The sequence below is a fragment of the Cetorhinus maximus genome, chromosome 17 (assembly GCF_964194155.1).
Source record: "Cetorhinus maximus chromosome 17, sCetMax3.hap1.1, whole genome shotgun sequence".
Lineage (NCBI taxonomy): Eukaryota > Metazoa > Chordata > Chondrichthyes > Lamniformes > Cetorhinidae > Cetorhinus > Cetorhinus maximus.
The window spans coordinates 35,451,920-35,478,927 of NC_135895.1; the positions used below are offsets into that span (position 1 = coordinate 35,451,920).

The following is a 27,008-nucleotide window of genomic DNA, read 5'->3' on the forward strand; positions in this document are numbered from 1 at the left end:
CAAGATGTTTGTTTTAGCTCTAATCAAGGTATTTGCTAAATTAACCTATTGAGACAGTAATCATTCTTTCGCCAATGTTCAGTTATTTTTATTGCAATGAAAGCATGAAAATAACACATAGTTTTCTTCTTTTCTTGTTGTTCCCAAGTAACTAAAGTTTAATGAAAAGGAAGTTATATGGTAATGGGAATAGTAATTAGAGAGATGTTTGTTTACGAGGCAGACGTACACAGAGCAGCAGTCAGGCTATCACCTCCATCAGTCTCCTGCCTTCCAAACACATTAAAGCAGCTCTATAGTTTAGTTAGCCTGATAACGACAAACAGTTTGCCAATCATGCTAAAATATCTCAGGATTTCGTATGATGTGGTGAGACTTTAAAACATTTTTTTGTAAACACAAAAAAAGCGACTACCATTATTATTTACAGAAAATATTACAGAGCATCCTAACAATAACATCAAACATGGAAACATTCGATCTGAATCTTCGATTTGTTGCTGAATAAACAGTAAATGTATAATTATACCAATATTAAATGATAGATTTAACTCGATTACATGGAATCGGTGGCTAGGGATTTCAATTGATTCTTTTTCTCTGTATACTAGCTTGTACATCTTGTACTATTTGTTTATTTTCTTATCCATGTACTTAACTTTACAAAGGCTGATCTTTGTGTCTCTCCCCTCCCCTCCCACATAGTTTGTTCATCAGCTTTTCTTTAGGCCAGGCAACATTTTACCACCTTAAGAAACAAAAACTCTTTGCTGTTGTTGGTCTTTTTTGCTGTCTTTGTTTCCCTAGTCCCTGTGTGCACTGACTCCTCTGCATCAAGATCTGACCTCCTCCTCCCTTTCCCTTTTATCTATTGTCTTCACTCATGATCAGTAGGAAAAGATTTTTACAGGTGAAGTTGAGAGACTGTATCTTGTAACAAGAGAAATTGGGCAGTGATACTATATAAGAAGAAACTCAAAAGTGCAGACGGAGGCCAGTTGATCCATTATGCCCATGTCATCTCTTTGGAAAGACTATTCCATTGGTTCCAGTTCCCCTGCTTTACCCTCATGGCCCAGCAAAAAAAAAAGTCTCCTCATCTCCCCTCTTCTCCAGTCTCTCCACATAACTGAAATGCTCATGTATTCATCTTTCCACTTAATTATTGATAAAATACATAAGTAAACAAATTGTGCCAGTTGTACAGAAATTCAACTGCACTCCCACCAGCAAATAACAATCTTTCAAACATTGGGATTAAAGGGGTAGTGGCAGCATGGATATGATTCTAGTAAATCTCCTCTTTACCCTCTCTAAGGTCTTGCTATCCATCCTAAAGGGTAGTGTCCAGAACTGATCATAATGTTATAACTGAGGCCTAATCAATGGTTTATAAAGATTTAGTATAACCTTCTTACTTTTGCACTGTGCCACTATTTATAAAGCCAAGCATCTCATATGTTTTTTTAACAGCTTTATCGACTGGTCCTGCCGCCTTCAAAGTTGTGTATGTAAACGCACAGGCATCTCTGTTCTTGCACTTCTTTTGAAATTGTACTGTTTGTCTTATATTGCCTTGCCTCATTCTTCTTCCCAAAATGCATCACTTCACACTCTTCTACATTAAATTTCATCTGCCATGTATCTTCCCATTTCACCAGCCTGTCGATGTCCTTCTGAGGTCCAGGTAGAGTCTGAAGATCATGCATTGGACTTATCAGCCATCTCAGAATGCACCGAACCTGAGTGGAAGCAAGTCATCCTCGATCCCGAGTGACTGTCAAAGACAAATTAATGTTTTCTGTTTACTGTATTTCCAAGTTTTGTGTCATCTTCAAACTTTGAAGCTTGGTCCTCTGTACCTGAGTCTAGGGCAGTAATATGTATCAAATGGATTAGTGGTCTTAATACTAAGCCCTTGGTGTATACTTATGTCCAATCTGAAAAATAACTGTTCACCACTATCTCTGCCATCTGTCTCTTAGCTATTTTCATATCCATGCTGCCGCTACCCCTTTAATCCCAATGTTTGAAAGATTGTTATTTGCTGGTGGGAGTGTAGTTGAATTTCTGTACAACTGGCACAATTTGTTTACTTATGTATTTTATCAATAATTAAGTGGAAAGATGAATGCATGAGATGCAAGCATACTTGAAATCTGCAGTTCTGTTTAATTTTACATGAGAGACACATTTTAAAAACTGATATTCAATTCCTGGAAACTGTTTCTGGATATATGCCTTATCACTATACTGAGAAAGTGCACACCCAGGCAGTTATCCAACGTTCTATACACTCCGCAGAAAGTGTTCCTTTGTTCTTTCCTTTAGTTGTGTTTAAGAGGCAGCTTGACAAATACATGAATAGGTTGGGAATAGAGGGATACGGACCCTGGAAGTGCAAAATGTTTTAGTTTGACAGGCAATATGTTCGGCGCAGGCTTGGAGGGCCGAAGGGCCTGTTCCTGTGCTGTACTTTTCTTTGTTCTTTGTTCTAAGCCCACAAAAGTGAAAAAAAAACTAAAGAATACATTAATCTCAAGATGAAGATGAAAGGGCCACTAACAGACCAACTTTAGTAATGAAGTGAAGCTATTTCCACTTTGCTGAATTCTTAGATGTTATATGAACAAGGACTAAAGGCAGAGATCTCAGTTCTCACTCACTGAAGAGCAGAAGTGAAATGCCAGCATGTGATGGTTTGACACCCAAACCACAGATCGCAGATCCAGGCGTAAATGCAGGCATGGAATTTTCTGTAAAGACAAGATTGAGGATGAACACCATAAGTTAGACTTTGTAGGCCTCAATTGGTTCACAATTTGCTGGGAAAATAAGGGTGTGTTTAACGTGCATGCTGTTATTAGTGTATTAAAAAACTAGGCATTTGTGGCAAAGAAGAGATGCACCATGAGTTATGAATCTCCACAAATTGCTGGATGATTTGCGATGCTCTGCTATTTGCCATGCAGAAACATAAGCTCGCCATCTACCTCTCTGGTAATGTCAATAAATTGCGACATTTGCACTGTTAAAATAAATAAACTCACTGCAAAACAGCAACAACTCCCTACAACAACTTGCATTAATGTAGAGCTTTTAACATAATAAAACATTTCATGGCAGTTTACAAACAAAATATACAGCATGCAATGTTAGGAGGTATTTGGACAGATGACCGAAAGATTGGTCCCAGCGATTAATTGTAGGGACCACCTTAAAGGAGGAAAGAGATATAGAGAGGTGGAGTGGAATAGGGAGGACATTCCAGAGTTCAGGGCCTAGCCTACAGGAATCCAAGGCAATCCCCTCCAGCCACTGATTGTGAGATATTGTTCCCATAGTCTCCCATACCAACTTCCTGTAAAAATCAAAGCTATATGTAGCCATAAACGCCTTTATTAAGTTTTGTGGAATTAATTAGTTTGCCTGTGCTAATGGTAAAAAGTTAAAAAGAACGTTGAGAAACTACCTCTCTGTATGTGTTTAATGAAGCCCTACATCAAATTTACAGCTATTTTGCTTGGTAGCAAATTGCCTGGTAAGTATCTTGACTATTGATGGGACATGATGCAAGCAAAAAGTATCACCAGATGTTTGCGCACTCATTGTCAGAAAAGACAACAAGGTTCTCTGACATACTTGTATGTTTTCTGCAATCCTTTGTAAGTTAAAAAGACAGGTCTAAATTTAAAAAGCATACCTACAAAAATATTTGGTGTGGAGTAAATAACTTGTTCTTTAGCCTATTAAATTCTTCAATTTTCTGATTATGAAGGAAACTGAACAATTTTGTAGTCAGTGTAAGATAGAGTCAGAGAGAAAAGGAGAAAATAGGAAAGAATACACATAAAAATACATGGAATGAGAAAAAGCCATTCACCAATGACATACAATTCACTCCACTGTGGATTCTATCCAACTCCCTTAATTTCCTAAGGAAAAGTTTTGCAAAGTTCATCCCTGTCCTCCAAAGGGAAATCAGACTGAGTCCAGATATCTATCAAACCTACATCCTGTATTACACACCCTAGAACAGGTGCCTTCCCTGACATGACATTTTCCGTGGTCCCAGCAGCCATCCCACCATATTCCATGCATCATTCAATTATATTTTTCATGAGTATCTATCTTTATAATCTTTCTTTTTAACAGCCTGTCATAAATAAGATATGATTTAATAGCAAAGTTCAGAAAGTCTATGCTAATATCAAGAGAACATTTCTGAATGTACAGTATTACATATAACAAAAGCAGAAGGATGGTCTTTATAAATGGGTATTACAACTTTGCTATACATAGTGCATGATTATTTGCCCAGTATTAGTGATGTAAATTATGTGCTAGAAGTAAATAAATTGATAATTAGTTCCTTAATCTTTGGAGCAGCCCATTGGTAAAAACCTGCCGTAGAATCCAGCGTCAATTATAGAAAACATTTGGGCCTCAACTGATATTTCCTCCATATATATTTCTTTTAAGTTGTAGTCAGCACCATTTCAGAGGAGAATAATCAGGCAGTGGATAAGAGGGAGTGTCACGCCCAGTACAGGCATGAAGATATTACAATCTTAAACTGTGAGGAGGACAGTATAGAACTTCAAAAGGACAAAGACAAGTTGGTGGAGTGGGCACAAAGGTGGCAGATGAAGTTCAATGCGGAGAACTGTGAGGTGATGCATTTTGGTTGGAAGAACATGGACAGACAATATAAAATAAGGGGAACAATTCTTAAGCGGGTGCAGGAGAAGAGGGACCTGGGTGTATATGTGCATAGATCATTGAAGGTGGAATAACAGGTGGAGAGAGCAGTTAATAAAGCAAACAGTATCCTGGGCTTTAACAATAGGGGCATATAGTACAAAAGCAGGGTGATTATGCTGAGCTTATATAAGACACTAGTTAGACCTCAGCTGGAGTATTGTGTACAGTACTGGGCACCACACTATAGGAAGAATGTGAATACATTGGAGAGAGTGCAGAAGAGGTTTACAAGAATGGTTCCAGGGATGAGAAACTTCAGTTATGAAGATAGACTGAAGAGGCTGGGACTGTTTTCCTTGGTGAGGAGAAGGCGAAGGGGAGATTTGATAGAGGTGTTCAAAATCATGAGGAGGCTGGATAGAATAGATAGGGAAAAACTGTTTTTGCTCATAAAAGGATCGAGAATGAGAGGGCACATATTTAAAGTGATTTGCAAAAGAAGCAAATGTGATGTGAGAAAAAACATTTTCACACAGTGAGTGGTTCGAATCTGGAATGCACTGTCTTGAAGTGTAGTGGAGGCAGGTTCAATTGAGGCATTCATGAGGGCATTAGATGATTATCTGAATAGAAACAATATGCAAGGGTACAGGAAAAAGGCAGGAGAATGGCACTAAGTCATTATGTCCCTTTGAAGAGCTGGTGCAGACATGAAAGGCCGAATGGCCTTGTTCTGCACCATAACATTTTGTGATTCTGTGAATTTTACAGCTATATTTAAAGAAAAAGTGAACAGAAAAGCTGTTAATGTGGCTTTTGGTATTTTGAACTGTAGACAGAAGAGTCTGCGGCCAATATCTGATTAAATATGAACCTGAGTGAAGGAACCTCACAGCCACTTGCGAGATTCACACATATCATTCTTTATGGATGGACCAAAGCCTACAGGCAGTGGGGTTTTCAGACAATTTGTCTCCAAGGACAGGATTTTGAAGTCATCGGGCGGACAGGGGAGCAGCTGGGAAATGGTTTGCCGCCCGCGATTGGCCCCCGACCATGATTTCACGCTGGCGGGCCAATTAAGGTCCACCCAGCGTGAATGCAGCTTGTCAGTGGTCAGGAAGGGCCGTGTGGAGGTGGGTGGACTCGGCGGCCGGTTTAAAACCGGCCCAGGCAGCCCCTGGAAGGCTGTAATGGAAGAACATCGCCTCTGCATCTTCAACATTCAAGTTATGGAGTCGAGTGCGGCTGGAGATGCCAGGTGGGAGAGCAGGTTGGGTGGGCACTCAGTCCCCACTTTTCAGATGAGTGCCTCGCCATCCTGCTGGAGGAGGTGGCTGCCAGGAGGGACATCCTTGTCCCCAGAGATGGGAGGAGGTGACAGCACTAATGAGCAGTCATGATGTGGTGCAGTGCACAGAGGTGAGAGTTTCGGTTGGTGCAACCTTTCTAGTGTAGTCCCTTCATTGATGGGAGCCTCGAACCTGGAGTCCCCATTGATTATTGAAAGACAATGGTGCCATGATGCAGATCTCCATTGTCTCACCAGGGTGCCTGGCATGTACAGTGACAGTGTGTTGACTTTAACTAATGACATGTCCCTGTTCTCCCTTTTAGATTCGCCAGCATGCACTCACAGAATCTCTGGACCCCGAAAGGCCACCCCTGACGCTGGAGGACCACAGGACTTCACTTGCACCTGCGTCACACCTGCTCTCTGAACCAGGCACCAGCGCAGATACCAGCACTTCAGTGGGCATTCGATCGGCGGCCAGAATGTCGGTGCACATTGGTGAGGACACTTCACACTCACTTGAGGTGCAGGCGGAGGCAGAGAATGCCCAGGGCACCAGCAGTCGGAGGGCTGCTGGGGAACAGGACGATGATCAGTCAAATGCAGATAATGAGTCTCTGGAGTCGTCCATTAGATAGCATAGGCTGGATGTCCAGCGGGATATGTGGGATGGCCTAGCGGAGATCCATGAGGGTATGCGTGCCATGATCTCTGTGGTGGAGGAGTCCATGCGGAGCATGAGCACTACAGTGACTCTCATCGCCAAGCGCATTGCCTCCTCCACTGAGAGACTGGCGACTCTCATGGAGAGGCAGCTCCAGGGACAGAATGAAAGGTTCCTGGGGTTGCACTCGGACCTGCAAGCCCTCACTCAGACACTGACCTCAGGAGGGCAGTGCCAGCATGGCAGATGAATGAGGCACCTAGTATTCCAGCTAAGTGCCCGTCCATCAATGGTGAGCAGGGAGGTCCAGAGGGACCTCACATTGGCATACGAGCTGCTTGTCGGCACTGCGGGCTCCTCTCAGGATGCTCTGGATGATGGCAGCAGCTCCTCCGCCCCTCTGCCAGTGACCGTGGCACCTGATGAGGCTATGATGACTGGGGAGATGCCAGCCGTGGCACTGGCAGCTCCCTCCCAGACGGGGCCAGCACATGCTCCACTGGTCAGAGGACGAGCGTCAAAGTCATCAAGGCCAACAAGACACCAGAGTCAGCAGGCTGCCTCCAATGCTGCTGCCAGCGAGGGTGGGGTGGGGGGAGCAGGTGGGGGGCAACAAGATGTAGCTCTCAGAAACGTAAGTTAAAGGCACCATGAGAACAAGAGGGACAGATTCTGTGATTTTCTGTTCATTTATGTTTGGTTTATCTTTACTGGTCTGGGAATGAAGACCAAAGAAGGTGCTGTTAATTTGTCTGGATTGTCAAAATGAGATAAATTTTTTTTTTGTCATAATGGCCTGAGTATGCTTCACCTTTTTTTTGGTGCAGGGTACGCCAGTATGTAATGCTGGTGTCCCTGCCTCCCTGGAGGTTACTGAAGTCTGCCTCCACACCCTCAGCATTCTCCTCACCGTGGTCCTCTTCTGACTCACTACTAGATTCATCACCATCTGCAGCTGTGTCAAGATCCTCTTCCTCCAGTGGGTCTTCACTTGCCAGTGCCAGATTGTGCAGAGAGCAGCATGCAACCACTATCAGTGACATCCTTTCTGCGGAGTATTGTAGTCCTCCCCCTGAACGGTCCAGGCATCAGAAGCGCATCTTGAGAAGACCTTTGGTCCCCCCCAACTAACACAGCCATTGTGAAGGCATGACTCTTATTGTAACGTTTCTCTGCCTCTGTTCTTGGGTGGTGGAGAGGCGTCATGAGCCACCTCTTCAACGGATAGCCCTTGTCACTCAGCAGCCATCCATCCAGTCGGGCTGGAGCACTGAAGAGCCTCGGCACCTGGGAGTGTCTCCGGATATAAGCATCATGGGAGCTGCCAGGGTACCTTGCACAGACTTGCAGAATCTGCATCCTGTGGTCACACACTATCTGCATGTTCATGGAGTGGAATCCTTGTTGACAAAGGCACTGAGCTGACCCGCTGGAGCCTTGATGGCCACATGTGTGCAGTTGATGGCATACTGTACGCGGGGGAACCCAGCAATCGCTGCAAAGCCAATGGCTCACTCAGCCTGGCTGGCCTTGTTCGTACGGTAAAGAATAAAGGTCAGTATCTGCCTAAACAGAGCTTCTGTCACCAGCTTGACGCAACTGTGGACAGCTGATTGGGAGGCTCCAAACGGACCCCCCATTGAGCCCTGGAAAGAGCCAGAGGCATAGAAGTTGAGGGTCACTGTGACCTTCAGGGCCACAGGCACAGGGTGCCCACCCACATAGCTGGAGTTGATCTCAGGCCCAATCATCTGACAAACGGAGGTCACTGTCTCCATTGAGAGGCGGAGCCTCCTTTGGCATTGCACCTCGGACATACTGAGGTAGTTCAACGCTGCCTGTAAACCCTGTGAGCAGGATAGTGGTCTCTTCTGAAGCCCCTTCTGCCTTGGACTTCCTGCTGACCCTGCGCCCCTTGTGCCTGTGCCTCTCCTCCTACAGGTCGCTCCCCTGGATGCTGCATTGGGACACCTCGCCTCCTCTCCCTTCTGCCCCTCTCTTCCTCCTCAGAGGAGATGCCAGCAGCAGAGACCACAATCCCCATTACCAGGGTAACGGAAGGGTCTCTCGTATCTGCAAGGGTCCACACAGTCTAAGTCCTCCGGGGGTCTTGGAAACACCAAGGAGCCTGAAATGAAGCCTGAAAATGTTAAGAATGAAGCCTCGAACAGAGATGAAGCTGCTAGGTACCAATACTCCACCAGCAGCAAACTATTTCCTAAACTCCTCACTACTCACAATGGCAATGCTGCTGACCCTTTTGATTCCGCCCTTGGATGAGGTTTTTGAAAATGTCAGCTGGCCGCCTGCCTGTTTGGCCTGCGCGATGAGCACGAAATCGCGCGGGCAATGAAAAAACGGCGTCAGTTGGCTTTTTAATGGCTTTAAGTGGCCTCTTAGTTAATGGCCGGCGTGGCTCCAACACCCGCTTGTGCCTGCTGACTGAAATATCGCGCGAGTGTGTGATGACATCGAGATGCTTACGCGACATTATCGCGCACTATTTTACGCCCAATCAGGTCGGGCGCGCGTCAGCCTATGGGATGTAAAATCCTGCCCCAAGTTTCACCAGGGACAATGAAACTCTATGGCTGTTAGAAAAATGCAAATGGATCCCATTGGCCTTTCATCGTATTGTGATGGCCACTCATTGAAGCACAAAGACATTGGTTGTTTTAAACTATCAAAGTATGAAAAGTCACAACACAGGATGTTTATTGGCCTAACACACCACCTTATTTGGAAGAGGACTTTGGACTTGTAACAGGTCACATGAGTGAGACAGCCATACTTGTTGCCTGCTTCTAAAAAAGTGAGAATTCGCTCTACAGAAACAGGCAGACCAGCGGAAAGCCATCAAACCAGCTGCAGTCAACTAAGCAGCCAAGGTAATAAACAGCTATACCTTGAAAGTGGGAGAAAGATTCCCTCCAGCCTGTTCCAACTTCAAGTTGAACTGAGAACCAACCACCTGGCAATTCAACTACAAAAACTCTCGCAGCTTACTGAGAATCCTTTGCCTTTCAAGACCTTCTCTCCAGCCAAAGCATCAACTCATCTAATAAACTACTCACCTGCTATGAAAGAGACTAAAATAATCCCAAGTTGAAACTGTATGGCTTTATTCTTCAACTGTCTCATATTTTTGTGTAAGTAATAGTGTGTGTGAGGCATCACATTTTTAAACCTCTGGGGAAAGTGTGGGATAAAAAATAACCTTTCACATTTTAAAACCCAGAAAAAAGCTTGCTGCTGGAATTATTTAAATTGGGACAACAACTCTGAGGATGAGAAAACGCACACATCTCACATACAACACTTTGATCGTGGACAATAGTAAAACACATAAATCCTGCCCATGACAGGGAGTGTATGCCAGCACCTGTAGACCAGGAGCCAGACCATTATATGTGCCATTTAGCCAGGATCCTCTACAGGGCCATACAACCTTGAGAGAGTGCTATTATAAGACATAGGTATGCATCAACAACAGTTGACTGGTGATGGCATTTTGTTACCCCACTGTACTCTTGCAGTATGCTGGGGCAGCACATTTGGTCGGATAGTCTAGGTGCTAGCAGGAGGAACACAAGGGAGTGATAAGTACCTTCCACTCTGAGTATTGCTACTCTTTCAGTCAGGATTACAACATTGGCTTGTATCATGCCTTTGATACTTCACATAGAAAAAATAGATGCCAAACAACAAAGGAAAAATTAGATTGAGTGGTGAAATGCTTCTTGAAAATGGAAGGCTTTAAAGAGCAACTTTAAAGAAGAGATAAAGGTGGAAGGGTTTAGAGAGGGGATTCCAGCATGTTGGACCTAGATGGCTGAAGTCATGGCTATCATTAGTATTAGGGCAGGAAGGACACACAAAATACAGGAGTCAGAGAGTATGGAGAAGGGATTATAGGGCTATAGGAGGTCACAGAGTTAGTGAGGTGTGAGGTCATGGAGGGATGTAAGCTCAAGGTTGAGAATTTTAAATTTGAGGCACTGGAGAACTGGGAACCAATGAAGGTCACTTATGACAGGATTAATGGGTCATATAACTTGACATGAGGTTGGACATGGTAAGCAGAATTTCAGATGAGCTGAAGGGTGGAGTATGGGAAACCAACCAGGTGATCATTAGAGTAATGGAGTGTGGAAGTGACAAAGGCATGAATGAGGATTTCTGCAGCAATTGGGTAGAAGTAGGTGTGGAGGTAAGTGATGGATTGGAGATGAAAGTGGTCTTTGTGATAATTAGGATATGAGGCCAGAAGCTCAATGTAAGGTTGATCAGGTTATCAGATTGCATGTTGTCTGTTTCAGCCTGAGAATATGGCAATTAGTATCCAGCTAATTGATGCGGCAGGTCCTGACTGGAGGTACTGCTAATGTGAGGGATGCGTCAGGGCTAAAACCCAAGTTCTTTTTGTCACAGTTTTTTTTCCACTTATTTGAAGTCAGAAAGTATAATGACTGTTGGAAAAGTCTTGAATTATCCTTGACAAATTTCTCTACAGAATCCCAAGAGATTAATTTAAACATTCAAACTGCCTAGCACTTATTTTAGGCATCCACATGGGATGCCTAAAAACTGGCCTCATGAATTTAGCTGTGGGACAGATTGCAAATCGGGCTTAGGATGTCCCACAACTAAATTTGTATGTTCTGTATTTGTTTTACACCTGAGAAATGGGCATAAACCAGACAAATATCTACCCTTTTATTGAATTCTTATCAAATACTCTTATGCGTTATTTTAGAACATGCATTAGTCCATTCATGTCTCCATTAAAATAGCTGAGAAGTGAATGGGCATTCACAGAGTTTTCAGATTTTGCTAATAATTAGAACACTGTAACTCCTGCCAACACAAGATGCATGCGTGGGATGCCAATGACATCATTCCACTGCACCCAGCCTGCCAGTGCACCTCTGCACATGCATGAGAAGCTTTTATATCTGTATGGATACACTGCAATGAATATGGTTGGAAGTTTAGGTTTAGCCTGAAGAGCAATAAAGCTCTCTATTAATTAATTACGGACAGGGACAAATATCCTTCCAAATTCCAATATTGAGCCAGCCAAACTCAGTAACAATAGAGTGCCCATCTCCGTCTTACGTATCAAATTTTTGAGTCTGCCAGAGAGGATAGGCTGACCGGCGCCATTTTTAGTCCAGGCCGCTGCTGATGCTGTCGCTCGCTGTGATAGAAGGGAGCAACAGAATCAACTGTGCATGCCTAGCGTTGACAGCAAACACAGTCTAATTAGCAATTGGATCTTTATTCAAGAAGATATAATTGATTTTTAAAACTTAAGAAACTTTCGAGTCCAGGGTCTGAGAGAACAGGAAGTGCTTGAAATTTAATTTCAGAGTAAATAGCTCCGTTTCTCCTGCTGTCGATTTGGTGATGATTGTGCTATGAATCATCTGAAGCATTTCCAGCACAAAACTCTTGGAAAGGGCCAGCTTAGGGCTCCCAGCTTTCAGAAGAACTCTCCAGTGCTGTGTAAAAGCTTTTGTTTTTTAACTCTGTAGGTGTCAGAACCAACAGTTGCAGCATTCTCTTTCCTAGATCAGATTAGACAGTATCTAATGCGACTTGCCGATTAGTGTAGGAGATAGCTACAAAAAGAATTCAAATCATACTTTGTGCAATTAAACATATCAGATAGATCTCACCACATACGAAAAGAGGAAATGTACATTTTTGTTTGTGGGGTTATAAACACAACTCAGATATCCAAATCTTCACAATAGAAAAAAAGGTTATTATTTGATCAAAGGAACCATCTGTTAATTAAACCAATGAACCAATCTGATCTGAGATCAAAGGTCTCTTTGAGAATTAAGGTCAAACAATATGGACTTTGTTACAGACATTATTATCCAAAGGGGGTGCTGCATGCTCTGTTTCTTCACTTTGTGAGTTTGATGAAAACTTGAGATTTTGCAAAAAGGTCTATTGTCATTAAACTTAAAGCAAATTTTTCAAAAATATATAATACAGAAAATCATCCCCATTCAGACAAAGATGTCTACATACATGACTGGAGCATTTAACTTCTAGTGGCCACGCGGTACATAAGTTCCTATGATCTAAATAATGAAATGTTAACCATCGGATTTTTCAGTATAAACTGGAAGTAATTCTATTAAAGCTTGATTGTCCCATTAATTCTATTAAAGCTTAACATTTGGCAAAATAATCAGAGGATTGCAACTTTGTAACTTTTTGCACTCTAACAGCAGTATTACTGGCTGAACAGAATTTGGCTACATGTAGTAAGTTATTTATCTTTACAGTTAACTTTTCTGCTTTGGCTAGCATTCAAACTGTGTCAAAGGACTTTTCTTATGTCTGATCCAATTTCATTTTGTCAAAGGTAAAATCTTCATTATTATTAGAAAAATGACAAGCAAAATGAGCCTCAACATGCATTTTATATGTGCTTGTCATTTTCTTTAAAGTACAGCTAATATCTGACTTCTAGCTGCTGATCTCACATATATTGTTTTCTTTTAATAACAGGTGTGGTCGTAAGGAAAGTGCCAAAGCTAACAGACACATTCAGGAAAACCCAAGAGTTCAGGGATGGACTTAGAGAAATTTCTAAGCAACTTCTAATTGCAAGAGGACATGAACACGTATTTAATAGTATTGTGACTGCACACAAATTAAGGGATGGGCAGAGGTCAATTACAGACATACAAAGGGACCGAAGTTGGGGAGGAATCGTCCCAGATTTGCACTAAGTGCGGTAGCGGGCAGGTAAAATGACGTTTTACCCATTGGGCACGATGGCGGGTTTTCATGCTGTATCGCCCCAAACACACAGCATTACTTATGCATTCCCAGGATACGTGCCGTTTCAATGGCAGGCGGGCTGTCATTCGCCACGATGCCATCATCTTGCTACTTTGTCATGCCAGGCACCACATTTAGAGTACAGCCGCACTAGGTGCTTCCAGTCCAAGACTGCAGCAGAGGAGACATGGCCCTGACAGGCAAGAAGACTACAGCCCTCGAGGTCCTTTTGGACATTGTGGAGGCCCGCTGTGATGTCCTTTACCCCTGCTTTAGCCACAGGAGGGGCAGCTACATTACCACTCCAGCTTGGTAGGCGATGGCAGTGGTAATCAGTGCCAATGTTGCACAAAAGAGGATGAATGATCTCATCTGTGCAGCCAGGGTATGGCAACCACCTCATCATTCTAAACTTACACACTCAAGCCCATCACACATTCACTGGCATCTCACTCACTGCCAGCTCAAGGGACATCATCACCCATTCTCACACACATACCCTCACATGTTCATCTGGCCTCATCTCTTCTGGAGACTGCCTCCTCAACCCTCACCATCTTGAGGCCACTTGCACCGATCAATATGTGCCCCAGCACACACCCTGGGATACCCTCCTTTCCCAGTACAGCCCTTGTCTTGCAGCCTCTTCCCTTGCCTGAGGCCACTTCTCCTTTCCCAAGCACCTTGCCCTGCAGCCGTTGAAAAGTCATCCACATGTGGTTGACCTGGCAGGTAGTGACCTACCCGTGAGCCCCTCTAAAAGTGATGTGATGCTGTCTGTGAAGCCTGGCGCTGATGACTGCGAGTGCTGACTGAAGCAAAGTAGGCAAACAAACCTTGAAGTCCCGAGCGAAGTGCAGCCTGCCAAGTGCACGCCTTATTATGCTGTTGTGAACATGTCGGCATGTTTTCCCACTGACAAGGGTGGACAATCCAGCGGGCTGGCCTTATAATGATATGCTGATGTATTACAATGAGGTTCCCAACATCCGATGACAGAGAACGCGGCCCACCATCCGTGGGTGGAGTGGACAATCGCAAACTGGTTTCACGATGTTGTGAAACTGATTTTTGGCCTTCTCACCTTATTGTCTGCTCACACCACCGAGCACGCCCGACACCAGCGGGCACGGAAAATCCCAGCCTTGGTTTTAAGCCAGAATGTATTTAAGCACCAAAATCATGCTTGCACATTTAAGCCAAAATTAACAAAGCTCTGCTCCTCAGGTCTGGAATTAATCCCTGGACTAGATATCATTTTGTATATTTGATCGCAGTATTTGAGCAGTATGTTCTAATGGGCCCAATGCTGATTGAATGGTGAAGTAGTGTTTGTACCAGAGGCTTAACACCAGTACCATTGAGAGTGATGTAGAGAAACAGATGCAAGTTATACTAGCAACTTTGCATTGTCCTGTGATCAGGAAAAAGAAAAATCTGCATATAAAGTGCGAAAATGTAGTCAACTTTGTGAACTTGCATCCAGCATTCTGGAGATTTTGAATCAATGCAATGGGATTTTGGTTTTGGATTCATACAAAATTCATATCACAATTGGCCCTAGGATTTGCTACAGGATGATCAATTCCTCACTAAGGATACATTCATGAGATACTGCAACACATCCTGGAGTGTCAATTAAGAACATGGCCTTCTGCAGGTTGGAGGCAATGGAGAATTCTCCTAGACTGAGCATGCTCAAGGAATATTGAACATTAGAGGGGCCAGAGCCGAGATTGTAATTGTATGGTGTTACAGCTTGGGGAAATGTCATGGAAAGGCTTGTCCTAGAGATTACATTTTTAGTGTTTTTGCCTGTTTAGTGAAGAACCTGGAGCAGCACTCAGGTTGTCACCACCCCATCCCCTCAAGTATCGTTTTCTACCCTAAGTCTGACCTGTTGGTCAGTTCAGCATGGGTGTTGGCCCATTTCCTACCATCCCACAGGCATAAGTAGAAGTGCCAGTGGAGGTGCACTCTCCTGGAACAGCTCTTTTCTCAGTGGAAGTTTTGGACATGGATGTGTTTCTTCCTATCAGTTTCAGGTAACCAGGACAACAAGAGGATGTCACCCAATTCCAGGATTCTTGCACATAACAGAATGTGGAGGGTATATTTGCTGCAAAGGTGAAGGAATTGCTGAGGGTGGGCAGACACCTGCAGCAATTGCATTGCTGCCTATGATTCTAACTGTTGCAAAGAAATCTGGAACAGCACTTTCAGGAATACTTGACCATGGACACGCTAGGAGACTAGCGAAACTGCACCTCAACTCCAATAATTGCATTTGATCACAGTTTAACATTAAGTAATAGGTTACAAAATGGAGACTGAGGTAAGGGAATATGACCACTTTACTGTGAAATACTTGCATAACTAAATAAGTGATTGTATTTTATTCATGGACTGTGTTGTTTGGGGAGATAAGGCTATCCTTGGCAGCCACAGGTAAGCATGATTACAGTGAATGTGAAATTTATGGAGCCTCCATTCTGTGGAATATTGAGAAACAATGGCAGGCCCATTCACTGGAAGTGGTTCTCAACCAGAGTTTTGGGCTATACTCTCCCTGTCTGAACACAGTGCCTTAGGCTCCTTTGTACGTGAAAATAATATTGTATTAGGAGGTGCTGTTCCTCATCCTGACAATGCAGGAGCAAGTCTCATCCATCCAATTTACAAAGGTGCATTGCTCCAGCTGCTTGTCACTTTAAATGCAAATGTTGCTCAGCAAAATTAATGGCTGTACAAACAAGTAGGGCTGGGAACCAAAAGGTGTTTACAAAACATTCAGTGTGCAAACTGCAAAATGTTCCCGATCAAAAAAATGTAAAGGCAACATAAATCAACAACAGCTTGCCTTTGAGAAGCAATATTGTGCTTGGCTTTCAAACACTCAGCTTTTGGGTGGTAATAGGGGCGTTAATTGGTTGGAGGCCAATCTGCCCCTCACTCAGGAGGAAGTTTCACCTCAGGGAGCTGCTGGCCATCTGATGGGCCAGCAGATCTACAGTCCCAGCAGTGCTACTGGGAGTGGTGGCCACTGCTAGGACTACAAGTTGTCCTATTAATCTGAGTGCTGGAGCCCACAAGACAAGTGTCATGGTGGGGATGGGAGGGGGGACACGGGTGGGTGAGGGGAGAGGAGTTGAGGGGAGAGATGGTGGGAGTCATGATGGCAAAGACAGGCGGGGATGGAGCACCTGGGGGTGGGGGCGGGGGGGATTAGCGGAGGCAAACCTTGGGGAGGAGATCCGATTTGGAAAGGGGGACAGTGATGGAGGTGCCTCCCCATCCTTTCCCACCTGAGTCCTGGGCAGGATGGCCTGGGCTTCCTCCCCAGTCCCTGAACCCCTCCCAATGTCCAAAAAATTGCAGCTGGGTGGGAGGTGGCCCTTAAGGGCCCCAACTGGGACAAAAGCTGTATATATTCAGCATTTAACAGAGGTCTGTGCATGTTGGAGCATGGCCTCCTCTGCGTCCTCTTAAAGCCACTGCCCCTGACGCCTCACAGGACTGGAGTGGACAATCAGAGTTTTCCTGTGTAATATGCTTTGGTCCCTCCCGTACTTTCCTATACTTTCTTTACATTTAGGTTGCTACACATGGCTGAGTAAACATTAAGAAAATGCTGGAAACAAAGTGAGTAACTTTTTAAATCTAAGGCTATGATTTCATTTGTCAGTTATTTTGAAGTGAGTGATTTTTGCCCCTTTTAAGATAGTCCCAATGTTTTTTCATTTTTCTTCCTTTGGCTTGGGCTCTGTTTCTCTTTGTTTCTATTACTTCTTTTTTTCACGTTCCCTTTTCCCTCCCACTACTGAGTGACCAGTGTCCAGTCAGAGATCAGAGCATCTTTAGTCTGAACCGTTCAAACCAGGGAACTATTGTCACATGTCGGGGAAACAAAAACAAGGCTTCTGGGATTCTCGGAGGTAATGCATTCTTTTTTTTCTAGGATTGCATTTTTTCATTGTGATCTTTAAATTGTCAGTTTTAAATCTGATTTTTGTTTTGAAGTTTTGGTGGTCATTTATAATGTACCACAGGAAGATAGCTGTAAAAACAAATGAATAGCTGTGGTTTGTTGTTTTCCTGCTCAGAGGAGCATTTGGACCTGATTTTCTCCTTGAAAACAGGAATTCCTACAAACTTAAGAGTACATCTACCATCAGTTCATAGTGAAAAACTATCCCTTTGGATTCCAGGTACATTACTAGCTCCTGTTAATATGGATAGATCAATTTACATTCTTGCTCTTCTCCCAGTAAGAAACTGATTTGGATTAACAAGGAGCCATTGAACACTAAACAAGGCAATCTGGTACTAATCATAAACCACTTCTATGCTGACCCAGTTTTGGATTGGATTCCGGGAGCCTGACATTCATGAGCCAGCTTCTGTATTTACAAAACTAAATTCCATTCAACAAACGAGCTGAATTCCAGAGGAGAGGTGAGAGTGACTGCCCTTGACATCAAGGCAGCATTTAACCTTGGGTGCCCCAAGGAGCCTTGGTAAAACTATTGTCAACAGGAATCAGGGGAAAGTTCTCCACTGGCTGGAGTCATACCTAGCACAAATGGTTGTGGTTGTCGGAGGTCAATAATCTCAGCCCCAGTACATCACTGCAGGAATTCCTCAGCATAGTTCCTAGGCCATCCATCTTCAACTGCTTCATCAGTGCTCTTCTGTCCAACATAAGATCAGAAATGGAGGTGTTTGCTGATGATTGCACAATGTTCAGTATGATTCACAACTCCTCAGATTTGAAACAGTCTGTGCCCACATGCAGCAGGACTTGGGCCACAATTCAGGCTTGGGTTGCTAAGTGGCAAGTAATATTTGTCTCTGCTGGCAAGATCCCTCTCTAACAAGGGAGAACCTAACCATCTCCCCTTGACACTCAATGGGGTAACCCATTGCTTGAAACCCCCACCATCAACATCCCTGGGGGTCACCATTGACCAGAAACTTAATGGACCAGTTAGAGCTAAATACTGTTGCTTTAAGAGCAGGTCAAACACTGGGAATTCTGCAGCAATTAACTCATTTCCTAACTGCTGAGAGCCTGTGCCCCACCTACGAGGCACAAGTCAGGACTGTGTTTGAAAACTTTCCTCTTGCCTGGATGAGTGCAGACCAACAACATGACTTGCTAGGTGCTTCCAGTGCAATTGTAAATGGCTTTTGCCAGCAGCACTTGTGTAAAGCCCACCATTTTGGCTTTGGATGCTGGTGGACTGATATCACCATCCACACATCCAGGCTAGGAATATGTTTCACCATATGGGTTTTTGCAGAATTTCCCCCTACATCAGGTTATGTTCTGGCCAGAAAACAGAAAGTTGCAAATTTAAGATTGCATGTTCACAATGGCTTACAGGCCTGTGAGTTTGTTGCTTTGCTGCTGAATCCACATCACAGTACAAATTGGAAAATTTGGCACCAACAAAACCAGGTTATATGACAGAACTACTTCCCTGGAATATAGGTGGAGTATCACTTTCCTCAGGAAAAAGGTTGGACTTGAATGAGTTATCTGCTGGTTCCATTAACAACTAATTTCTCGATTTCTTCATTCTGTCTCACTGTGTGGCTGTGTCTCTTTAGGTAAACCCTTTTATCATGCTCTGTGGGGTCAACTTTGACTTTTGGGTGGCTGACTGCCAGAGGGTGCTGGTTGATTGTCCCGGTGGCAAAGATATGGCTGCAATACCGAGGCTTCGAGGCAATACCGAGTCTTACGATCTCTTGGTCTTTTATGGTCTTATGGCTCCGACAACAAGCTGCGGGGTGTGAAATGAGTGTTTCATTGCAGCTCGCCAGATTAAAGGTAGCCAGTATGGCCTGCCTGGACTGGCAACAAGGTAAATGTGGGAGAATCATGATCGCAAAGAGGTGTCCTAATGCAGCAGCAACCAGGATTATTTTTCTCAGCACCCAAAGGAGCACTCATGCTCCACCTGGCCCATAAAAATAACTTCAAACTTTTGCTAGGCCTCTTCAGATCTATCGTTATTGAATGAGAGAAGGCACAGCACATGATCTAACACTAGAGTCTGGATTTTCCTGAGGGCTTCGGGACTCCAGTGTCAGGACCAAATGGGGGTTCTGAGCCCACATGTGGGGGCAACAAGATGTGTGTCGCAATCTTTCAAGAGGCGGCCTGTAAGTTTTAGTTTTGGGAGTCACAGATTACCTAAAATCGGTGGTCAGGGACTCATAAGCGATCTGAAGGTTGTCTATTAAGTTCATTAAGAAGTGACAGTCTAGATATGGCCAAATCCTTTCTTATTGCAGCTACTCCTACCAGAAGCTCTGCTGCCACATATGTTGATGACGTTCCATGACTAACTATGGGGCTTATTCTGTGTCAGGTCCCAGACTCTTCACAGGTGACTGGCCGCTTGTCTTCCAAAGCATCATGTGAGTGTCCCGGAAGTGTCACGCATCTTGCTGGCAGCTTCCCACACGGCTCAAGAGAAAATCATGGGCAGCTTCTCTCACATACAGCTCCTACTTCCATATAACTATTGATGGCTGAGATCTGCTATACCAGTCATGGGATTGGAGTGCGAAACACTGTCACGTGGCATGGATTCTGAAACAGCGGAAGAGAATTTAAAAAACAATATTGCTTATCAAAAAATAATATAAACATAAAAAAACATGAACAGAGACAAACAATTTTAAACTTTTGGAGAGAAATGCATAAAACCAAGCTTTATTATTCAATGGAAAACATGGCCTTGGAGAGGATGCACCACCTATACCAGGGCCATCAACATATCCCAAACAGGAGGTCATTATTATGATTACCCACAGATTCTGATCTAGGAGCTTTATATTTTTATGGAAAAGAGCAAAAACTGTTTCCACTGGAGTAATTTATTAACTTGGCAAAGCCAACATTTCAAAGCTGTTTGCTTCTATACATAGTGTATTTTCCATTTATTGCGTCACTACATCAGGAACACACTTTATATATATATTTTTAAATATGACCATAGATGCTGAAATTGAACTCAAACAAAATTGCAAGATTTATTTGCAGGTGAGTTTTTTTCCGCAATACATATTGCTTCCACTTATTAAACTCATTGTCGATCGCAGGTTGTTACTGGGAGATTTGTATCACAGTTATACTGCCTGCATCACACCAGTGAGAAGTTAAAAATAGCTGGAATGTTCCTTCATTAGTGTTATGTTCTGTTTGGTTCTATGAGAATAAATACAGCATTCGTTTTTACTTCATGAAACATTCCACAACCACAAATGGGTGTCAAATTGGGATTTAAAACTCTGTCAAGTATTACTTTTTGTAAAATGGTTAATGCCCTTGTGTAAAATTGGGGATCTATTTATTTTAAATATATTGATGACTTTGGTAAAATAACCCACATAGGAATCGCCTCCTTTTAGCTGCCTAGGCTCTGGAATTTCCTTCTTTTCCCTCTACTTCTCCTCCTCCCTGTTCTCCTTTTAGACCCACCTTTAAATCCATCCTTTTAATCAAGTTTTTGGTCACTGCTTCTGATGTGTCCTTCCTTGGCATCTATTGTTTTGGTTGTACTTCTGTCAAACGCTTTGGTTTTTTTTTAATGTTAAAGATGCGATATAAATTAAAGTTGTTATGCCTGTGCAAGAATTATACTTACCAACTGCCCCAGCTGAGCATGTCTCCATGTGAGCGAGGTAGTTAATGTTGCTGGCAATCTTCAGAGATTTAGCATTCTCTCAGGAATCAAGGCTCATTGAGCTATTAGGTGGAATTTTCCCAGGCAAAGGGCGGTAGATTTGGTTGCATGTAAGGAGTTAAATCCCTAAAAACGGTGTTGGATTGGGAATCTGACATCATTCCACCCCATTCTGGGTTTTACCCAGGCTTGTTGAGGATGAATGGGAAACCCCCATGTAGCACTCAGGTAAGGCATTTAAATATTATAATAAGCAATTAAATTCTGTTTAAATCAAAGATTCTACATTTAACAGGCAGTGGACCTAATTCCCATATCTCTGTCCTTGCCAGGGTCACCCAAGGCGAGGACAGAACGGTGAGCGCTACTTCCGGCTGCGAAGCCTTTGATCATTGAAATTAAAGAACTGTAGCCATGGCCATAGGTGAGAGGCTACTGCTCACAGCATTCCTTCAGTGCTTTCAGTGCAGGACTGGTCAATGGCATTTTCCGACTGTCAACTTTCACTGCAGCATAGAAGCAGCTTATGCAGCTCTACTTTATACCTCTGGCAGAGAACAAAAGGAGCAGCAACACCAAGACCAACAGCACCAGCAGGAGTAGGGACAACAGCAGCAGCAGCAGCACCAGCTGCCTTCTCCTCAATGACCTGCCACTCCTCAAGGCAGAGGGGATGAACACAGAGATCCAGCACCAAGAGGTGACACCTCCACCCAACATAGGATCTACAGGCAGAGGATCATGAGTGAGCACCACTGCCTCAGGAGGCTCAGGTTTTCATGGCAGATTGTTGTGGACATCTTCAGTTCCCTGGAACACCAACTCCTTCCCAGTGGACCAGGAGGGCATTGACACAAGCCATCAAGGTGACTGTCACTGGATCCCCATCTTGGTCTCTACCTTTCCCTGAGGTTATGTGCTCTATTCTCTTGCAAGGAGAGAAAACAGAGGGTTTTGACTGGTAAGAATGACTTGAGTGGGGGAGCAGGGAAGGGCAACATATGTGGTGGATGGCTGTGAGGCATGGGTGTGAGAGGGAAATAGGATGAGGGTGAGTGTGAGTGCTGGCTGTTCAGGTGGGGATTGGAGGTGCCTGCAGAGAGAGGAAAGAGCGGAGCTGCAAGGTGCATTGACCTGAGGAGAATGCTGGGGAAGTCGGAATGTGGGGCACTGTCTCTAGGCTGGAGGGATCACACTTCTGCTGCTAACTTCCTTGGTCACCTCCATGCACTCTTGCTTGGTTGCAGAGATTGTCCTCTTCCTCCCGTCCTTGGGAGAGTTCAACTCCCTACAGTCCCTCAGATCCCACAGCAGCACCTCCAGGTAAGAATGAAAGACCCAGTGAGCAGCCCTCCCAGGTCTCCTTTCCATTCCGATTTGTGCTACAGCCTGAAATATCCATGTCCGGTTGACTCATTCTAACCCATCTTGTGGTCTGTTTGATGAGAAACACTTTTTTTGAAGACCCTGCGGTTCATCCTGTCCACCCCTTCTGATTGGTTGTGGATCCCGGAGGCCGGATGCTCATGGCATGGCTCAGCCAAAAAGCCTCAACTAAAGCCCAATGAAGACTTATCAATGAGTTCCTGACCCACTCATGGTACCACCATTCTGGCAGGGACTAAAATTCTGCCCTCTCTATCAGGTCCCACAGGTTGCATCAGCAGGATCAGCAGAAAATGCCTTGACATTTGATTTGGAAACACAGAGACAGCAACCACCTCAGTCCCAAGAGGTTCATATGCACAAAAAATCAGCTCACCATTGCTACAACCTCAGGACATGTAGGAGAAGTTCACATTCAAGGTTTAAGGCGCAGAGAGACAGGCAAGGTCTGCTCTGATGACAGAGTGAATTCTGTGGTGACACATGGTAATACAATGAATACAATAATTATTTTGATCTTTATCGATGGAATAAAAGCAGAATGTTGTGGGAAAGGGAGATGCTATTGTGTTTACCAAATATGGTAAAGCCAATTCTTCAATGCCGTAGAAAAGTGAACCCAAGCTGGGATATGGGTGTCTGGGTGTATCCACAAATATATACATAAGTTATATATTTTCACAAGAAAACATCTATTATCAAAGCATTTCTCACATTTCATGAGACAGGCACTGGAATCTTCATTCTTCTGCTCTAAATTGTCTGCTTCCAATTCATCCTCCCTTCCTCAGTGGTTCCTCAGCCTTCAGTTGTATTCCTCTCCAATTATGCCAGATGCAGAGGTCAATGATTATCCCTGATAATTGAACATGGAGCACCACTTGACAGTAGAATCGTGTTTTCAATATCGGCAGATGTGTTCTAGAGTTACCATGGTAGACATATGGGCCTCATTGTATCACTCCTCAGAGGCACAGTGGCAAATTCTGACTAAGATATGCTATCACAGGAAAAGGCACTTCATTGGCTGTCAAGTGCTTTGGGATGTTCTGAGGTTATAAAAGGTTCTATATAAATGCAAGTTTTTTTTCCCCTTTAACATCAAAAGCCAGGTTTTCAAGGGTAATTCTTATCTCCAAATTGGCAGATAGCTGTTACAGATGTCTGTCTTATTATCAATGCACCACTGCAAATGCCAGGCTACTTTGTGTTGATGTACAGGTACTTTTTCCTGTACTAACATATCAGCTGCAACTTTAAGGAGTGATATCCCTTTCTGTTTATGTAAACCACCATATTCTCAAATAGCAGTCTGATAACTACAAGTGTGCATGACCCTTGAATGCTTGGGAAACCTGCTACACTGAACAATCACAATGTTCTCTCAAAGTAGTTTCCCAGTTCTTTATTAAAGATCTCAACATAAAAGTTTATTGCAGCTTCATCCTAGGATAGATTTTTCCTTTCACTTTGCCTGGGGCAATTGGCAATCCCCAGTTACAGCTAAGAGAAAAAGGGTCAGGGACCAGTTACATCAGGCCCAGTCCTGCCCTTCATCTTCTATAAGCAAACTCTTGCAAAGCTCAGCTGCCCAAGGCCGTTCCTGCATGGGATCATTTCCACTTATAATCCCCGCCCTTGGTGATCTAAATTGTTTCCTGGTACCCTCATTGCGATGTTTAAATCCCTTGGCATTGAACATCCCTAGCTTTGTTACTGACTCCAGCCTTACAAACCTCCACACATGTTCTCCATTCTCTTGTGCATTCTATCCTCCTTTTGCTCTACGATTGGTGACATTCCCTTCAGATACCTGTGTCAAATGCGGAAACTTGCTTCCCAAACTCTTGTCTCTTTACCACCCTGTTCTCTTTTAAGAACCTCTTTCAATCCCACCTATTTTACCGAGCATTTGGTCACTCCTCAAAACTGTTCTTTATTCCTGTGAAGTGCCTCTGTCCATTTTCTCTGATAAAGGTGCAAAATTAATACAAGCTGTTGCTATTATTTTAAATCAGCACATTCTTCTTGAATAGTGTCAACTGATACAAAAGTTGTGAAAGGCATAATCTGAGAAGAACGCTGATAATTGTAATTCATCGGAAACTGGGTTATTCTTGTTTATAGGTGATTTCCCCATATTTGTAAAGTTTTGGGTAAATATGAAAGAGACAGAAATATAGTTTTATGGGCTTGTTTACTCCTTCATGATGTCTGGAATGAGCTTGTTATTGTCTTTTGTATAGAAGCTGTTGCTGCTTTACTGAAGAGAAACTTTCATTCATGTTCAAACAGGGATGAAGCTGTCCAGAACCCATCAAGCCACAGTACCTAAAAGCAGAGCGTCTACTTTGACCGGGTACAATTGATCATCCCACTGTCATCTCTAACTCAACTCCTCATGTTCTCCAAACCAAACCCCGGCCCAATGGAGCTGCAGTACAACATGAGATACAAAAAATGCCGTGCTGTAGAAATTCCACAGTGATTCTCCAGGTCTCCCACTGTAATATCAGCAGGAGATTGGTTAAACCCTCAATAAAATGGTAGAAAGGGCTGAAAATTAACATTTATCTCCCCTGATATAATGACTGGTGATTGGCCCAGCATGTTCTGGCATTTCTACATGGAGCACAGTAAGACATTAGTCAGACAACTTAATCATCACCTGCTTTCAAAATCACTGACTCACATAAAGTATGGATTGTAACATGCAATGTCATTCAATGTACTCAGTGACCCACTCTCCACAACTGCATTCGCTCTCCGTGAGCTTTAAATTCGCTACAATGGGAAGAACTGCACCCAAGCATGGAGTGTGTGAACACAGCCTTGCTGCATAAATGAGGGTAAGATGACTTAGATTTTCAAGGGCCAGTTTTGTGAGCCAAGCACCCATGTGCTCAAAATAAACTTTACTATGCGGCTACCTGATTTGCAGAATTATCCTCAAAAGTTACAATTATGTCTCTGTCGTATGACATGGCCATATTTATCAGGTCACAATGTTTGGTATATTCCTTTTGAGTGAAAGAAATGGTATTTACTAAGTCAACATGAAGGTTTTGAAATCATACTAATAGGGTGGCCAACTATGATTAAACATATTCCTGGAAGTTTCATCACATGACGTGCCCCCACACTCTTGCCACATCAACACATCCATCCTTGTGAAGCACTGTCTTCCTATACCAATTGGAAAGCAAAAAGACTCGTTACCCAATTGACCGTCAGCCAAACCGCCTTTTTTTCCCCCCATGTTCAATATTTCTATATCTGGTAAAGAGAAAAGTTCAAAGAAAATTACAAAAGAATCCAATCTTTTTTAATGTTTCAATGATTGTTCTCCAGGGTTGCATATAGCAGTGTCCTGGAGAATGATCTTCAATTCCTGGAGACTCCAGGCCAATCCTGGAGGGTTGGCAACCCTGCATAATAATGTTCTTATTTTCTGGTGTGTCCAATCTACATAGAACCAATTGCAGATTATGACATTGTTAGCAGCCAGATGTAAGAGATTACAGAAAGCCAGAGAGTGTTTAGTACATAAGAGAACCATTACTAAGGCCCTGAATTTTCTCAGGGCCTGAAGCTCACCTCCAGCTTGAGGTCAGTTGGGAGTGCAGCATAGCGAAAGAAAACACCAGGGTCCATATTTTCATTCCGGGGTTGGGAATCTGACACCTGTATCACTTCCGGGTCCCAGCCCCGCACTGTGTCAGTGTCAGTGACATGGCCCTCTACCCAGCTCTACTTGTCCCACCCCACCTTAAACCAGCTTATATTTCACCTCTTTTCTATTGTTCCTTAGTTCTGTTGAAGAGTCATACGGACTCGAAACGTTAACTGTGTTCCTCTCTGCAGATGCTGTCAGACCTGCTGAGTTTTTCCAGGTATTTTATTTTTGTTTTGGATTTCCAGCATCCGCAGTTTTTTGCTTATATCTCAGTGACACAACACCATTTTAAAATGCAAAAGGCCTAATTTGCCAGGGGTGAATTCAGTGCCCAATTAGCAATGCCAGGAGTGACCTGGAGGCGGGACATAGTTACCAAGTCCCCTATGAAAAGGTGAATGGCAGCCATGACTGGATTTGCCATTCATTGATGTGATGGAGCAACAGGAACATCAAATGGCAAGTTTTGGCATAGGCAGGCATCCATGGGTGACACCAAGGCTCTCAAATGCCTCCATTGAGGCTTTAACTGACGCAGTGGCAGACAGGAGAGAAAGTTTTCATCTGGAAGAAGACATGTATCCAGAGACACAAAGAGGGCCTGGATAGAGGTGGCAATGTATGTCAGCAGCTAGGGAGTTACCAGAAGGATGTGGGTCCAATGTAGAAACAGACTCAATGATGTAATAAGATCTGGGAAAGTAAGTGGCAAACGGTACCCGGGTGACAGGCCCCTAGCTCTGTGTGCAGCAGCGTGCATACAAGCTGAGCAGACTG

General features: G+C 43.6%; 1 long non-coding RNA gene across 2 annotated transcripts in view; it reads left to right on the forward strand.

The window, feature by feature from the left end:
* Positions 1-17,204: 17,204 nt before the first annotated feature.
* The window catches only part of LOC144692752 (uncharacterized), a 32,854-nt gene continuing 23,050 nt past the window's right edge, over positions 17,205-27,008 (forward strand). For both annotated transcript variants that reach the window (XR_013579382.1, XR_013579381.1), the window contains exons 1-2: positions 17,205-17,404; positions 24,851-25,404. This is a non-coding gene — a long non-coding RNA (uncharacterized LOC144692752). The remainder of the gene's footprint in view (positions 17,405-24,850; positions 25,405-27,008) is intronic.